Consider the following 18,539-nt stretch of genomic DNA (forward strand, 5'->3'; position numbering starts at 1 on the left):
TTATTACTTCCTGTGTGTCATCCTTTAGATTCCTTTCAGCCACGTTCCCCGGGTGTGTCCTCTCTGCCCTGATTCCCTCCTGCGTCCTTATTGTCTGAGTCTCCCTCTGGTCTTTGTCACATCCTCATCACACCTTTCCCATGTGTGTGCACTGTTTGTTTGTTTAGCAACCACTAGGTTCTCGACTCTAGTTTAGTCCGAGTTTTCTGTTACTTTTGCATTTTGTTCTCTAAGCTCCAACAATAAACCTGTCTGAGTGAAGTTCCTCTCTCCGTGGCCTCTGAAAGCTGCCAACCACACAATGACACATGACAAATAATGTGGTTTATTTTATGCTTTGAATCACAGTTTGTACGCAGACAGGAGAAAACTTATTTTAAAAAGAGAAATTTTTGATGTTTACAGAATTTATAAAACATAAAGTACAGGTTTTATTATACAAGCAGAATGTCACATGACTGTGTTAACACTCTGCCATCTGTTAGACCACCCCCACACATACTTCATATGTTCAACACTCAAAATCAAAACCTTTCTGCCAGCAACCGCACGTGGAAGACTCGTCCTGCTACAGTGAGCAGAGGGACACTGAAGAACCATGTGACACTAACCAGAACCCAGGGTACAGGGGTTTGCTGAAGGTGGTGTGGAAGGTGTAGAGATGGATCGGTGAGCCGGAAGAAATTCTGTAGAAGGTCAGAGTACCAGCGGGCCAATCCACATACACCGCTACTCTGTGAGAGGCGGAGGAGGAGGAGGGGATGGCTGTTTCTCTGTTATTGTGCCAAACCGAGAAACTTTCATCTTCAGCACACCTCAGACTCCAGGAGTGATCGTTCCCTCCAAACCTGCAGTCATAACTGTTTCCTCTCCTTCTGACGCTCCTGTAACTCACTGCTATAAAAACAAATCCTTTCCACTCGACCTCCCAGTAACAGCGACCAGTCAGCCCAGTGGTACATAGCAGCTGAAGCCAGACGTCAAACCTGACGATGATGAACAGAAAAAGGCTGCTTCTCTGTCACTGCCGTCACCTGCCTGTTGTTGTCTGACAGTTTGAGTTTCCTGTTTGCTGTGTTTGCATCCAGTGCAAGTTCACAGAAATCTGAGAGTGGAAGAAAAACGAAGCATCATTAACACCAGACTGACAGTGATGTTTAAATAAATACAATCTAAAAAGTTACTATTGGGATATAAAGGGACCAACACTGGTGTGGTCATTTAATCATTTTCTTTTTATTTCTGTTGTTGAAGTTAGAAAAGCATCACTGGTTGTGAGAAATAAAATAAAAACCCCCAGAAAGAATGAAAACTGTGGAGGTTTAATTGAAAGTTAGCTACAAACAATAGTTAAGTACTGTGGTTGTACGTGAAGTCAGATCTAGACTTGTAGTCTAAACCAGGACCAAGACAGACCGAGTCAAGATAAGACCGAGACGGTTCATCCCAAAGCAGCATCTGGCTGCAGTATTTAAACTGCAGCCAGATGCTGCTTCGTTTACGGGTCTCGGGCATATTTATGTGTTTTTGCGATGCACAGCCCTCCTCACACTTGTCTACTCACTCACTGAGAGGACAGACATACAGGGAGTGCAGAATTATTAGACAAGTATTTTTGAGGAATAATTTTATTATTGAACAACAACCATGTTCTCAATGAACCCAAAAAACTCATTAATATCAAAGCTGAATGTTTTTGGAAGTAGTTTTTAGTTTGTTTTTAGTTTTAGCTATTTTAGGGGGATATCTGTGTGTGCAGGTGACTATTACTGTGCATAATTATTAGGCAACTTAACAAAAAACAAATATATACCCATTTCAATGATTTATTTTTACCAGTGAAACCAATATAACATCTCCACATTCACAAATATACATTTCTGACATTCAAAAACAAAAACAAATCAGCGACCAATATAGCCACCTTTCTTTGCAAGGACACTCAAAAGCCTGCCATCCATGGATTCTGTCAGTGTTTTGATCTGTTCACCATCAACATTGCGTGCAGCAGCAACCACAGCCTCCCAGACACTGTTCAGAGAGGTGTACTGTTTTCCCTCCTTGTAAATCTCACATTTGATGATGGACCACAGGTTCTCAATGGGGTTCAGATCAGGTAAACAAGGAGGCCATGTCATTAGTTTTTCTTCTTTTATACCCTTTCTTGCCAGCCACGCTGTGGAGTACTTGGACGCGTGTGATGGAGCATTGTCCTGCATGAAAATCATGTTTTTCTTGAAGGATGCAGACTTCTTCCTGTACCACTGCTTGAAGAAGGTGTCTTCCAGAAACTGGCAGTAGGACTGGGAGTTGAGCTTGACTCCATCCTCAACCCGAAAAGGCCCCACAAGCTCATCTTTGATGATACCAGCCCAAACCAGTACTCCACCTCCACCTTGCTGGCGTCTGAGTCGGACTGGAGCTCTCTGCCCTTTACCAATCCAGCCACGGGCCCATCCATCTGGCCCATCAAGACTCACTCTCATTTCATCAGTCCATAAAACCTTAGAAAAACCAGTCTTGAGATATTTCTTGGCCCAGTCTTGACGTTTCAGCTTGTGTGTCTTGTTCAGTGGTGGTCGTCTTTCAGCCTTTCTTACCTTGGCCATGTCTCTGAGTATTGCACACCTTGTGCTTTTGGGCACTCCAGTGATGTTGCAGCTCTGAAATATGGCCAAACTGGTGGCAAGTGGCATCTTGGCAGCTGCACGCTTGACTTTTCTCAGGTCATGGGCAGTTATTTTGCGCCTTGGTTTTTCCACACGCTTCTTGCGACCCTGTTGACTATTTTGAATGAAACGCTTGATTGTTCGATGATCACGCTTCAGAAGCTTTCGAAACATATCGTTATCGTTCTATCGCCCAGCTCTAGCTCGAAGTGAGCCTTTAATCAGGGCTGATACAAAATAACAAACCATAAACTATGGGAATGACAAAACTAAGAACCTAACTGAGAGAAACTAAGGGCTATGAACGAAGACCATGAACGAAGACCAGGACTGAACTATGACGAAGTACTGTGGACAGACTATGAACACGACATGAAAAACTGAACAAGATCTTGGTGCTGGCACATGAAGGTGCAGGGAAACATGACTGGAGAAAGTGACTATGAAAATGTCCGATACAGACTCTTGCAGGCTAGAATCATGACGTGCAGCTAGAGTAACAGGGTGCATGAACAGACGGCGCGACACAGACTGAACGAAACACAGAGACTAAATACCCACAAGGATGATTAGGGGAAGAGGCCACACATGGGAGCACAGCTGACACACATAAACCTAATGACAGGACAGGGGAAGTGAAACTAAATACAATAAACAAAGAACGCTGGACTCTTTCAAAATAAAACAGGAAACATGGAGATTAAACATGACATGAACTTAACATAACCACACAGACATGAAACATGACAGGTAGACACACGAACCAGGGAGACTGAGTACAGGGGGAGATGACAGAAAACAACTAAGTAATAAAGGAATAAACAGCAACCTAGAAATTAACTAGATCAAAAATGAATACAAAAATACATAAAACTCAAACACTGGGTCACACGACCCAGTACCGTGACACTGGCAATGATGGCACCGTTTGTGTTCCTATTTTCCTATTTTAGTTAGAAGACTGAAATGCCATGTTGCAATACGGTACTGCTACGGTAGCCAACGTTTCAAATGCAGGTTTGACAGGCTTGTGAGTGTACACTTTATCCAAAACCTAGTGAGGGTTTACTTATGCTTGCCAGTGGGTGGCTGTAGCTCAGGAGGTAGAGCAGGTCACCTACTGATTCAGACGGTTAGTGGTTCGATCCCTGGCTCCTCCAGGCCGCATGTCAGCAGTATGTCTGCAGCTGGCCTTGTGCTGGCCCATGTGTGGGCCACCTCTGGCAAACCAGATCTGGGCCACCAAAGGGCCATCATTCTTTGCCGTATGTGGGCCATGTGTAAGCACATTGTGTGGGCCAGATCCGGGCCATTACTATTTTGCTATGTGGGTAGTGTTTTATACCTGACCCTGGCTCTCTTCCCACAGATGTCTCTAAAGTAGTCTGTCCAATTCTAGAAATTGTTTGAGTGATCTTGGGAGGCACTGAAAATAATAAAGCATGTGTGGGAGAATGTTCATTCTGACAGACTCTATCCGAGAACTCAAAGTCAAAAAGGGGATGCCACCATTGAACATCTGACTTTATGTTGAACCGCAAACATTTTAGAACCCCGCAGGGTAACCCCCAAACATTTAATAGACTCATTATCCCACTTCCAATTATAGTTCATTCTTAGTTCTTTTGATGGGTTAAAGTAAACTTTAGTTTATGTAAAATATTAATTTTATACCGAGAATATTAGTCATATTCTTCTAACATGGTCATCAACTTTGGGAGTATTTGGGTAGGTTGTGCTAAAGCTAACAGAAGATCATCTGCAAATGAGGCCATTTTCTGCTCTCCTTTAGTAGATGTTACTCCTTTATATCCATTGGTGAGGAGTGGTGGAGCGCAGCATCCTTGTAGTGTTCCTCTGTGTAGGTAGAATGAGTCTGTCAGATCCACACTGATCTTGGTTTGTCATATAGTGCTGCCAGTGTGCTGATACTGGATGAGTTCATGCAGAAAAGACTTACAGAATCGAATGCTTTCTCTGCAGCTACACTTATTAGCAGAGTCATTTCACAATGTGTGGTGTTCTCCTAATACTATCCTGAGTTTGTTTGATAAAACCTGTGTACGCTGCGCCAAAAATTTATCCAAGGAGTCCAAGGATCATGTCCCCCGACACAAACAGAGTAACAGTGTACGCTGTTAAGTGCAGGAGGATTGCCAGGATTTATACATCGGGGAAACCAAACAACCTCTGGCTGAGAGGATGGCACAACACAGAAGAGCCACCTCGTCAGGCCAGGACTCTGCAGTATATTCACACCTACAGGCCAGTGGACACTCTTTCAGTGATGAGGATGTAACATCCTGGACAGGGAGGAACGCTGGTTTGAGGGCGGAGTCAAGGAGGCCATTTACGTGAAAAGGGAAAGACCATCTCTGAATCCATTCCCCAACTCTCTATGAATGGTACTCATGGTTATTGATCAGTGGTTGTTGATCAATGCTCATAATAATTTGCATATTAACAGTGTTGGGGAGTAACGTAATACATGCACCAGCGTTACGTATTTAAAATACAAAATATGAGTAACTGTATTCCGTTACAGTTACCGTTTAAAAAGGTGATATTCAGAATACAGTTACTTTGCTGAAATTAAGGGATTACACAGCGTTATTTTCCTGTTTCATATGTTCGGCTATATGCTCTCTATTTTTGGTTTCCACGCCCCAAACAAAACACACATTAAGAGGCTCTAATGTCTGTGTCTCAATCTCGCGGCCCATGTCACCTCTACTTGCGGCCGCATAATGACGTGAAGAAATATTTAAAAAAATTATTTAATATGAAGGCAATAGGCAGAGAGAGGCATAGCCCTAAAGCATGGAGCCTGATGGGCAGTGTAGTTCGTGCTGCAGGGAGAATGGACTGTCATACCCGTGATGTGTCTGTGAGTGAGGGAGGGAGAAAAAGGAAAAGTATGAGCTGTCACGGGGCAGAAACGGGAGCTGGAAGCATGTAAATATAATAATAACCACTGCAGCCAAACAGAGAGCCTGACGAGCCCAGCTGTGAGTAAGCTATTAAGACTCGACTGTACGCTGTGTTCCTGTTTTCCTCTGAAACAATAAGTCCCGTTGCAGCAGCCTTTCAACGCCTCTCTCTGTCTCTCGCTAGCAAAGTTGACCCAGACAAAAAAGTAAAGCTAGTTTTCAGCTACGTACCCGACGTATCAGTCAGAGGTCCCTTTACTACAGTTCGGAGCCGCGGACCTGTTTTATATACGCGTCGAATAGTTTTCTATATGAGCTCGCTGCAAAAAGTGCAGCTTTACCTAATGTCCACCTACTGTTACTCATTTATATTAAGATTTAAACATCTGGTTGGTGTTGGTGTGGAGAGTAACCTTCAGTAATAGTAATAAATCACAGCAATCGTTCATTCATGTAGTTGTAAAAAGCATGATAATATAATAGGTAATCCAAAGTATTCAGAATACATATGTAATTTGTAATCTGTAGTGGAATACATTTTAAAGGTAACCTTCCCAACACTGCATATTAATGATCATAAACTGACTCCCAGCCCATTGTTCCTTCAGTGGGCTGGTTTCAGTCATTATGCAAATGTACTGTATATAAGGTTGGTTAAACCTGCAGTCAGCTGAGACTGAAGAAGTCATTTGGATGATTGACGCAGCGTTTCTCCCACTGAAAACGTCCAGATGAACAGAATCAACCTTTGGGATTTACTTAGCTGGATGACTTAGCACGCATCCTTGTGCTACCACTGTGTTGTCACAAGTGACAGATACTATGACATGAGCAGCTGATGTCACATGTTCACATGTTTACCGCTGAGTTTTTCACCAATGTATTGAGAGACATTTAGCAGAAATGTGACTAGTTTGTAATGATGCAGAATAAAAACATGCTTACACTTTTTCAGACCAGGTTTCAGCCTTTGCGCTCCACTATGCTCCAGGCTGAAGGAAGAAATAAAGCCAGAATGAGCCTTCAGAAGCTTCCTCATTATCGAGGATCTTGTTGCGAGAGAGCATGTGAGTTCAACAGTAGAGTCCATACCTGAGACTGTCCAGTCTCCACTGTGGATCCTTTAGTCCAGCAGTCAGTAGCTTTACCCCTAGGTCTCCTGGATGGTTGTAGCTCAGGTCCAGCTCTCTCAAGCGTGAGGGGTTGGATTTCAGAGCTGAGGCCAAACAGATACAGCCTTCCTCTGAGATCTGACAGCCTGACAGCCTTGACACAACCGCAAATAAAGAATGACATATTATTGAAGTTATATATATTGCTCTTCTCGCAATCGTTCGTCTACTGCGCGTCGTAGCCGATTCAAAAGAACAAGGCAAAACACTTTCCCGGGTACCGACAGCAACGTGATACCCTGCCAGTTGTTACAGTCACCCAAATCACCTTTCTTTGAAAGTTTGATGATGACGCCTTTTGTCCAATCATCGGGTACATATGATGTTGACCAGCAGGCGTTTAGGAGTCTTGTAAGGGCGGCTTCCAACTGGGGTCCGCCATGCTTTGGATGAGTGACAGACCATAAAAATTATTTTCAAATTACTCTGTATGTGGTCAGACCAAAACAGAAATCAGTTTAATAATCATCAAACTTCCAAAGAAAGGTGATTTGGGTGACTGTAACAACTGGCAGGGCATCGCGTTGCTGTCGGTACCCGGGAAAGTGTTTTGCCTCGTTCTTTTGAATCAGCTCCGATGCGCAGTAAACGAACGATTGCGAGAAGAGCAGGCTGGCTGTCGGAGTGGCTGATCATGCGTCGAGCAAATCTTCACCCTCCGCATGATCATTGAACAAACATTGGAATACCAAAGGAAGATTTCTATTAATTTCATTGACTTCGAGAAGGCTTTTGACAGCGTCCACCGGCCGACTCTATGGTAAATGGCCTGTATTTATATAGCGCTTTTCTAGTCCCTAAGGAAAAAGTGCTTTACACAACCAGTCATCCACCCATTCACACACACATTCACACACTGGTGATGGCAGCTACATTGTAGCCACAGCCACCCTGGGGCGCACTGACAGAGGCGAGGCTGCCGGACACTGGCGCCACCGGGCCCTCTGACCACCACCAGTAGGCAACGGGTGAAGTGTCTTGCCCAAGGACACAACAGCCGAGACTGTCCAAGCCAGGGCTCAAACCGACAACCTTCCGATTACAAGGCGAACTCCCAACTCTTGATCCACGATCGCTATGGGCTATCCTACACCAGTATGGAGTCCCTCAGCAGTTTGTAGATGCCTTTCATTGTCTTTACTCCAACTCCCGTTGGTGCATCCGGATTTTAAACTATCATTCATACGCATTCATACTCCGATAGATGCATCTGAGAGCAAGTTGGGGTTAGTATCTTGCCCAAGGATACTTGGCATACAAACTAGGGGAGCCAGGGATCAAACCACCAACCTTCCAATGAGCAGCTGACCTGCTCTACCTCCTGAGCTACACCCACCCCCTGTCTTGTGTGCTCTTGTGTGCAGCAACATCTGCTTTCTGTGCGAGATGGTCATCACAATGGAGGGGGGCGGGAATGTTTGAATTTGGTACCTCCTTTTCCAACTGTCCACAATCACTCGCTGCCGCGGGCAGACTGAGAGCCGCTGCCTGGGCTACGCCAGACAGCAATAGAAGCAGCCTCAGCGCTGATCTCTCCATCCAAACAATGCAGAGAGTCAACTGCTTTTATCATACATTCGATATATAATAGTTTGGACAGAAATCGTGATGTGAAGAAACAGTCTTTGCCGAAACAAAATTAAACTTCGACAGACGTTAAAACTTTACCTGAGAATTTTCAGTGCACAGCGTGGACTTTCCAATCCAGACGATAGCAGCATCACTCCTAAATCCTTCAGGTCATTGTTACTCAGGTCCAGCTCTGTCAGACTGGAGACCTGTGAGCTTAGTACCGAAGACAGAGCTTCACAGGTTCTTTCTGACAAATTGCAGCTGCTCAGCCTTGAAATGAGTTAACAAAACATTTGTAACATTTTGGGGTATAAAAAAAGACCTCCAAAGAGGTTTTACTTTTTCAGATACAAGAATGGTTGATTGCAGGATCAAACAGTTTAATAACACCACTTTAAATTTCCATAGGAATTTTAGATTCCATTATCTAAAGTTAATAATCTGACCAAAATATTTAAAACTGTCTATAAACAAAGTTGCAAACCAGTAGTTAATTTTGCTGGTGGTTTAATGTGTTGATTTGTTTTCACAATTATCAAATCACTGGTTTTGTTTAGTTTAGTGTTTAGTGAACAATCATGGTGTTTTAAGACATTTTCTAATTCTTGTTATCTATGTACTTACAGAGCTGTTTTTGAGGCTTTGACCACTAGCAAAAGCCTCAGAAGAGCCTCCTCTGAAGCAGAGTACTTCTTCAGGTCAAAAACATGCAGATGTTCTTCTGATGACAGTAAGATGAAGACCAAAGCTGACCACTGAGCTGGAGAAAGTTCATATGTGGAGAGGCTTCCTGAACTTAAATACTGTTGGATCTCCTCTATTAAAGAACGATCATTTAGTTCATTCAGACAGTGGAGAAGATTAATGTTTCTCTCTGGAGACAGATTCTCACTGAGCTTCTCCTTGATGTATTGGATTGTTTTCTGGTTGGTTTTTGACCGACAGTCTGTTTTTTTCAGTAGGCTCTGTAGTTTATCCTGATTGGTCTGCAGTGAAAGACCCAAGAGGAAGCGAAGGAACAAGTCCAGGTGTCCGTTTGAACTCTGTAAGGCCCTGTCAATCGAAATTTTGTTGATCTTCTTTGAAGATATTTTACTGAAAAGCAGTCGAAGAATTTTCAGAGACAGTGGTGGTGAAAGCATCACATTTTTGTTGCTATTTATAAGCGACATCCTCACATAAAGAGCAGCCAGAAACTCCTGAACGCTCAAATGGACGAAGCTGAACATCTTGTCTTTCCCTTTCCTTCCTCGATCTTCTTTGAAGATCTCTGTGAACACTCCTGAGCACAACGAGGCTTCGCTGAAATCAATGCCACTCTCTCTCAGATCCTTCTCATAGAAGATCAGGTTGCCCTTTTCCAGCTGCTCAAAGGCCAGTTTTGCTAATGACTTAATGTATTGAATGCTCTTCTCTGGGCCATACTTTTCTTTTGTCCGATCAATCTGAAACATCAGGAACTCTGCGTACATCTCAGTCAGAGTCTTGGGCAGCTCTCCTCCCTCTCTGGTTTTCAACACATCCTCCAGAACTGTTGCAGTGATCCAGCAGAAGACTGGGATGTGGCACATGATGTGAAGGCTTCCTGTTGTTTTGATATGGGAGATGAGTTTGTCAGCCTCCTCCTTACCTTTGAATCTCTTCCTGAAGTACTCCTCTTTCTGTAGGTCTGTGAACCCCCTGACCTCTGTTGTACTGCTGATAAACTCTCGAGGGATCTGATTGGCCGCTGCAGGCCGTGTGGTTACCCAGATGCGAGCAGAGCGTAGCAGTTTCCCATTGATGAGTTTCCTCAGCAGCACATCTGTTTTAGTTGCCTTTGTTACATCGACAGAGCGAATGTCTTCAGAATGAAGGTCGAGATGAAGGCGGCTCTCATCCAGCCCATCAAACACAAACAGAAGTTTGAATTTACTCTTGTCATAGTTGGTGATTCCTGATGACTGAACATCTGTAAAGATGTAATTAAGAGCCTCCTGTGGGATGCCTACAGTTTCTGGGATGCATTCATGAATGAGCTCTGCCAAACTGAACTTTTCTCCCTTCAGAGGATTCAGCTGACGGAAGGTGAAGGGGAAAATCAGATGCACATCTTGATTGGACCTTTGTTCAGCCCAGTCCAAAACAAACTTGTGAACAAGGAAAGTTTTTCCAATTCCTGCGATTCCATTGGTCATCACTGTTTTGATGGGTCTGTAGTCTCCTGAAGGATGTTTGAACATGTCTGTGGGTCTAATAGGTTTCTCTGGCTCTGCTGACTTCCATACTTTCTCAATCTGCCGGACCTCATGCTGTGTGTTGATATGTACATCATATCCAGCTGTGATGTACAGCTCTGTGTAGATATCAGTTAGATGCAATTTATCTTCTGTCCACCCTTCTTGTGCGCACATGAACTTGTCCTGGAAGTTTGATTGAAGCATCTGCTTGTAAAACATGATGGGGCGAGGCTCTGGTACTGGAACCACCACATCTGTATCAAACAAGTAACAAATTATAAACCTGTGTCTACAAATACCCATGTTAATGTTAGAAACACATGGATTTCAGGGTGAAATATTGTCTCAAGATAATGCTTCATGCATTTCTTCAGGAAACATTATAACTTTCATAATTGGAAGTTAATGTTTGACTGAAGACACTCACAGAAATACATTTATAACTGCCTTAGAAGCTCTACTTTAGCCATAATGACTCAATAAAAATAAATTCCACTCTGAATATATAGATAAAAAGTTATTCAAGCAGGTTCATGGTTTATTTTTAAAAGTGTGAGCAGGCTAGACAGTCCCCTAGTCTTCAGAACCAGCTTGAAAGGATGACTGCGAAAAGCTGCTGACAGTGTTGTGTCCCTGATAATGCATTGCGTCAAATGGAGACCAACGACCATTGATCAGTGGTTTTTGATCAGTGGTTGTTGATCAGTGGTTGTTGATAAATGGTCATGAGAATTTGCATAATCATGTTGAAGGAACTGACCTCACCGCCCATTGTTCCTTCAGTGGGCTGGTTTCCGTCATTATGCAAATGTGGTGTATATAAGAAACCTGCAGTCAGCTGAGACTGAAGAAGTCACTTGGATGAGTGACGAAACGTTTCTCCCACTGAAAACGCTACGTCCAGATTAACAGAATCCACCTTTGGAGATGTGGTTTTGGTGGTTTCATTGAGCAATAACCTTCAGCTTGTACTGGGGTGGTTTCTGAGTGTGAAACATCTCAAATGAGAATCATCACCCTCAGGTCAGAGGCCATGGTTCTCAACCAGGAAGGTGGTATCTGTAAGGCCAGATATCACTGAGTGATCCGCCATGTGTTAGCATCTAGCACCATTGCTGTTATGTGCTGGATTGTCTCAGGGGCATCTTTACACAGCCTGCACCTGGGGTCTTGCCTGGTGTGATAGACCCCAGCCTCTATGGCTCTTGTGCTCAGAGCTTGTTCAGTCCAGCTTTGTCCAGCTGCTGGTAGGATTTCTGGATGTCAGCCACCTCTTTTATCTGCCGGTGGTACATACCATTCAGGGGCCTGTCCTTCCATGATGGTTCCTCCTCTTTTTTGGGTTTCTGCTGCCTGAGGTATTAACTGATCGCACGGTCGGTTGGGGCCATCTTCCTGATGTAATCATGGATGTTTGTTGTCTCATCCTGGACTGTGTTACTGACACTTACAAGTCCCCGGCCTCCTTCCTTCCACTTAGCGTACAGCCTCAGGGTGCTGGACTTGGGGTGAAACCCCCCATGCATGGTCCGGAGCTTCATCGTCTGTATGTAAGTGGCTTCTATCTCCTCCTGTGGTCAACTTTTTATCCCAGCAGGGGGGAGGGCGTAGGTGTTGATAGCCCGGATCTTGTTGTTACCGTTCAGCTGAGTCCTCAGGAGTTGCCTGACCCTCTGCAGGTACTTGGTGGTTGCAGCTTTCCGAGCAGCATACGCCACACCCATACGCCATGGAGTTTCTGTTGACAGCTATTAGGGTCATAGGCCTTCTTGTAACCAGTCCAGGCAGTGCTACTAGTAGCTGGTGTTTGGCACCTCTGGTATTCTTGCCAATCCCCTTCTGTGCCCCACTCATGTATTGAGCTATATGTCTGTTCACCTTAGCCGCTATGATGCCTGACAGGATCTTCCATGTGGTACTGACAGTGTTGGGGAGTAATGGAATACATGTACCGGCGTTACGTATTTAAAACACAAAATATAAGTAACTGTATTCTGTTACAGTTACCATTTAAAAAGGTGGTGTCACGGTAGCCGCTGACCGTGTGGAGAGTGTTTGGAGGACCGAGGTGCGGACACAGACACAGGAGGCAAAACTTTTGCTAAACTCAAAGTGAGCCTTTATTAGGGGCTGATACAGAAGGCAAAATAACAAACAATAAACTACGGCAATGACAAAACTAAGAACCTAAACTGGGAGAAACGAAAGGCTATGAACGAGGGCCATGAACGAAGACTAGGACTGAGGACTGAACTATAACGAAGTACTATGAACTGACTATGAACACAACATGAAAAACTATGAACAAGATCTCAGTGCTGGCACATGAAGGTGCAGGAAAACATGACTGGAGTAAGTGACTATGAACATGTCCGATACCGAATCTTGCAGGCTAGAATCATGACGTGCAGCTAGAATAACAGGGTGGGTGAATCAGACGGCACGACGACGAACACAGGAAGACTGAGGACTTAAATACACACATGAGGTGATCAGGGGAAGTGGAGACACATGAGGCCACAGCTGACTAGAATGAAACATGATGACAACACAGGGGAGAGTAAAACTAAATGCAATGAACAAAGAACACCAGACTCTTTCAAAATAAAACGGGAAACACGGAGACATAGATAAGACACAAACTTGACAAGAGCCACACAGACATGACAGGTAGGCGCATGAACCAGTGAGACTGAGTACAGGGGGAGATGGCAAAAGAAATTTAAGAAACAAAGGACTAAACCGCAAGCTTCCTGTCTGACAGACACCAGGTGGTCAGACTGGGCAGCATCACCTCATCCCCCATCACACTGAACACTGGTGCTTCACAGGGGTGTGTACTGAGCCCTCTCCTGTACTCACTCTACACCTACGACTGCACAGCCACTAACGGCTCCAACATCATTGTGAAGTTTGCGGACGACACTACAGTGGTGGGTCTTATCACCAACGGTGATGAGACAGCTTACAGGGAGGAGGTCAGCGCCCTGACCCACTGGTGTCAAGACAACCATCTCACCCTCAACGTCGCAAAGACAAAGGAGTTGATAGTGGACTTCCGGAGGTGCAGAGAAGTACACACCCCCATCACCATCAACGGCGCTGCTGTGGAGAGAGTGAGCAGCTTCCGGTTCCTTGGAGTACATCTGGCTGAGGATCTTACGTGGTCAGTACACACAAACAAAACAGTGAAGAAGGCGCAGCAGCGCCTCTTCTTTCTCAGGAGACTGAAAAGATTCGGCATGAGCCCCCGCATCCTCAGGACCTTCTATCACTGTGCCATTGAGAGCATCCTCACTGGATGCATCACCACCTGGTACGGCAACAGCACCGCCTACAACTGCAAAGCTCTCCAGCGAGTAGTGCGGTGCTCTGAACGGATAATTGGAGGTGAGCTTCCCTCCCTCCAAGACATCTACAGGAAGCGCTGCCTGAGGAAAGCGGGGAGGATCATCAAGGACTCCAGTCACCCCAGCCATAAACTGTTCAGACTGCTTCCATCAGGAAGGAGGTTCTGCAGCATCCGGTCCCGTACCAGCAGACTGAGAGACAGCTTCTTCCATCAGGCCATCAGACTGCTGAACACGTCATAGACACCTCAGCTTCACTACTGGAACTTTAACATTATGCACTCCATACTGTATATAAATGCCACTTGTTTTGCACATATTCAACTCTGTATATTTTATTATTATTATTTTTTTTTTTTTTTTTTTTTTTACTATTTAATTTGTAAAAATGTGTATACACACACACACACACACACACACACACACACACACACACACACACACACACACACACACACACGTAGGAAAATATTTAGTATACACATCCAGAAATGCATACACTATTATATATTGTACATATATTTATTAGTTTCAGGTTGGCCATTCTTGTATTTTGCTCGTTTGTGTTGTTGTGTTTGCACATCTCTGTTGCTTGTGGGGCTCGCACACAAGAATTTCACTCGCATGTGCTGTGCCAGTGTGCCTGCACATGTGATGTGACAATAAAAGTGATTTGATTTGATTTGATTTGACCTGGAAATTAACTAGATGAGCCAAACTGAAACCTCTGTCCAGTGAATACAAAATGATACATTAAAAACCCACAAACTGGGTCACACAACCCAGTACCGTGACAGGTGGTATTCAGAATACAGTTACTTTGTTGAAATAGAGGAATTACACGACGGTCATTTCCTGTTTCATATGTTCGGCTATGCCCTCTGTATTTCTGGTAATTCCACGCTGGTGGAAACCTACCCCAAAAAAAACGCATTAAGAGGCACTAATGCCGGGGTCTCAATCCCGCGGCCCTTGTCACCTCTACTTGAAGCCCGCATAATGACGTGAAGAAATATTTTCTAAAATTATTATTCAAAAAATTATAGTGTTACAGGCATCGCCCTAAAGGGGCTATATGCTCGGAATAGTTTTCTATACAAGATCACTGCAAAAAGTGCAGCCTTACCTAATGTCCACCTACTGTTACTCATTTATATTAAGATTCAAACATCTGGTTGGTGTTGGTGTGGAGAGTAACCTTCAGTAATAGTAATAAATCACAGCAATGGGACATTCATGTAGTTGTAGAAAGCATGATAATATATTAAGTAATCCAAAGTATTCAGAATACTCATTGAGTAACGTAACAAAATACGTTACAAAACGCTACATTTTGGGGCATGTAATCTGTAATCTGTAGTGGAATACATTTTAAAAGTAACCTTCCCAACACTGCTAAGAAGTATGTGGCAGGGAGGTGGTCTCTGGCCTGCTGCAGTGGATGGGTGGTGCAGTGAGCTCTCGGGCACATAGGGGACAGGTGTGTGTGCTGAGACTAATGACTCTCTCATTATATATATATATAGTGACGGCAGAGACTGATGGAAAAGTGTGTGCAGCGGAGGAAGCTGCGAGATATATATCTCATAATAATCTGACAATACTATAATATTGGCCATATTATATTTACATTACCACAGTGAGATGACTTTAGTCTCATGAACAACATGAGCTAATTGTTATTTACTAGCTAATCTTAAATGACTGTTCAGCACAGACATGAAGCCCAACAATCATGTTTTACAGTCCCGTGGTCTCAGCCTCAGATACTCAACTAATCAAAGTGATGTCATGATAAAAATGAATGACTAACAAAACATTTTTCTCCTTCATTTCTGTCAAACAAAGCTGTATGTAACGTGTCTCGCAGTTAGTATCATGGTTGCTAGGCAACCTGAAAAACGCGACGAAGGCTAGGCCGTCCCGTTTCACAAGCCTCTCACTTCCGCACTTCTCGTACTTATAGTACGCACCGTACGTAGTACGCGTAGTGCGCGTACTTCAAGCATGCGGTCTCTTAATCGGGACACAGCCCCAGTCTCCCCAGTCTGTCATGTAGTTCTTGTCTGCGTGTTTCATGTTGTCAAGCTTTTGTTATCATATCTACATCACTCCATGTTTCCTGTTTTATTTTGAAAGTCTTGCGTTTCCATGTTCAGTGTGTTTAGGTGCATTTTTGTCAGCGGTGTCTCCCCAGATGTCTCTCTGTGCCTCATTACCCTTCTGTGTCTTTACGTCTTCTGTCTTCCACTGTTCAGTGTCGGGTTGTCTGTTTGTCTCTTATCACAGCTCTCCAGCTTTCAGGTTTTTTTCGTGCTTCTGCGCAGGTGCATGTTCATGCTCACCGGGGGTTCACATCATTGTTCCACATGCACCTTTTCAGATTCATGTTAATGTTCATGCTTTCTCGTCATAGTTGATCTTAGTTTATTCCCAGTTTAGGTTTTAGTTGAGCTTTTTTCCCCAGCTCGCTTTGCCTCGTTTTATATTCAGGTATTTTCAGCCAAATAAAGAGCTCGGCTTCGGTTATACTGAGTTTACGCTGCCGTGTCTGTTTTTGGGATCGCTCCGCAAACACACCAGCTACAAAGCAGTGACACACAGCTTCGCTAATGTACACTGACTGACAGACAAACAGAATATGAACATTACACCAATATTACCTGTTGCCTCCAAAACTTTGTCAGACTGCAATGACTTCCTGTTTATGTCTTCCTGTGACTCACCTTCTGGTCTGGACCTGCTGGCAGACAAACTGAGCAGCAGGTCATTCCTGCTGATCCGCTCTAAAACCTTCCTGGTCACCTTCACAGCTCCAGGAAGTCTGTAGGTCTGCACCATCAGGTCCACAGTGTCCCACCTGTTTGTCATCTCTAGTCTGCTTTTCTTGATGGTTGGGAGGCCTTGAACGATGTCGGCCTGCTGTAGGAACCACTTGAATTTTTTGAACTCCCCATCTCCCAAATCATCTAAGGTGTTTAAGAGATCCTCTGGTGTCATCACAGCTCCCTGAAGTATAGAATAGAATATTTTCTGCTGAAAAGTAGAGATCAAAGAGGTACAACACAAATGTTACAGCAAAGGGAAGCCAGGACATCAGATGGAGGACAGTTATCATCATCCCCACCCTCCTAGATTGGGTACCAAGCCCCAAGAGCAACTGGTGCATTGAAGGCATTGAACGTGAGAGCAGCTGACCTGAGAGACTGCCAAGACTATGTGAAGTACCCTCTGGTATACTAAAAGATTACATCATCACAGACAATCCCTACTGTGACCATCACCAAAACCAACCAGCTGATCTACATCATAGTAGCAGTGGTCACTAAGATGCTTGGCTAAAAAATGTGCAATTATTTTGGTCCCAGTCTGTTTCAATGTTTCCTACACATACACCATGTATATAGTTCCACTCACATATGTATACATATACACTGTTTTTTATTTTATTCTATTTATTTATTTATTTATTTATTTTCCACCTTCGTTGTATTGGTTTCTCTTCTTGCTTTAGCACCTTTGTGGTCTAGCTACCCAATTTCGCTGTGCAAGAAACTGCACAATGAGAATAAAAAGCTCTAAGTCTCTAAGTCTAAGTCTAAAAGATGAACAGCCACAAGGAGCAGTACCCTCCATAGAGAAGGAGACTAGAAGTCAAGATGAAGGCAGCATGGAGGGAAGTTAGCCAACTATCTGAGCTTCAGAAAGGTGTGATGAAGAAAGACGTGCCTAAGAAGCAGTGTTGGGGAGTAACAGAGTACATGTACTGACGTTACGTATTTAAAATACAGAATATGAGTAACTGTATTCCGTTACAGTTACCGTTTAAAAATGTGGTATTCAGAATACAGTTACTTTGTTGAAATAAAGGGATTACACGGCGGTATTTTCCTGTTTCATATGTTCGGCTACGCCCTCTCTATTTTTGGTAATTCCACGCCGGTGGAAACCCAAACAAAACACACATTAAGAGGCTCTAAAGCAGAGGTGGGCAACTCCAGGCCTCGAGGGCCGGTGTTCTGCAGGTTTTAGATCTCACCCTGGGTCAACACACCTGAATCAAATGATTTTGATTTTGATTTTGATTGAATCTTTATTTTGAACATGTTGAAAAAGTATAAAAAAAAATAGAATTAAAAGAGACAAATGAACAAAGCAAACAAAAGGAAAACGAGCAACCACAACTCCAAATAACGTCCATGTTCAAAAAGGAGCAGGAAGAAGCATAAGCTAAGGAATGATTAGTTCATTACCAGGCCTCAGGAGAACTATAAGACAAGTTGAGGAGGTCATTTAGCCATTTGGATCAGCTGTGTTGGATCAAGGACACATCTAAACCTGCAGGACACCGGCCCTCGAGGCCTGGAGTTGCCCACCCCTGCTCTAATGCCTGTGTCTCAATCTCACGGCCCATGTCACCTCTACTTGCAGCCCGCATAATGGCATGAAGAAATTTGTTTTTAATTATTATTCAAAAAATTATTTAATATGAAGGCAATAGGCAGAGTGTTACAGGCATCGCCCTAAAGAATGTAGTCTGATGGGCAGTGTAGTCCAGTTGTAAGTAAGCTGTTAAGACTCGACTGTACGCTGTGTTCCTGTTTTCCTCTGAAACAATAAGTCCCGT

General features: G+C 43.8%; 1 pseudogene across 1 annotated transcript; it reads right to left on the minus strand.

Annotated features, from left to right (window-relative positions):
• Positions 1–309: 309 nt before the first annotated feature.
• Positions 310–16,915, minus strand: LOC146708629 (NLR family CARD domain-containing protein 3-like; annotated as a pseudogene). Its single transcript, XR_014920985.1, has 7 exons — positions 16,639–16,915; positions 13,894–13,896; positions 8,968–10,801; positions 8,440–8,613; positions 6,692–6,865; positions 6,545–6,591; positions 310–1,105 (listed from the first exon to the last, which is right to left on the minus strand). The product of XR_014920985.1 is annotated as an NLR family CARD domain-containing protein 3-like (transcript).
• Positions 16,916–18,539: the final 1,624 nt, after the last annotated feature.

This window comes from Copadichromis virginalis, linkage group LG6 (assembly GCF_057382275.1).
Source record: "Copadichromis virginalis isolate Kocher_CV1m ecotype Utaka linkage group LG6, C_Virginalis_male_GT1.1, whole genome shotgun sequence".
In the NCBI taxonomy this organism is placed as follows: domain Eukaryota; kingdom Metazoa; phylum Chordata; class Actinopteri; order Cichliformes; family Cichlidae; genus Copadichromis; species Copadichromis virginalis.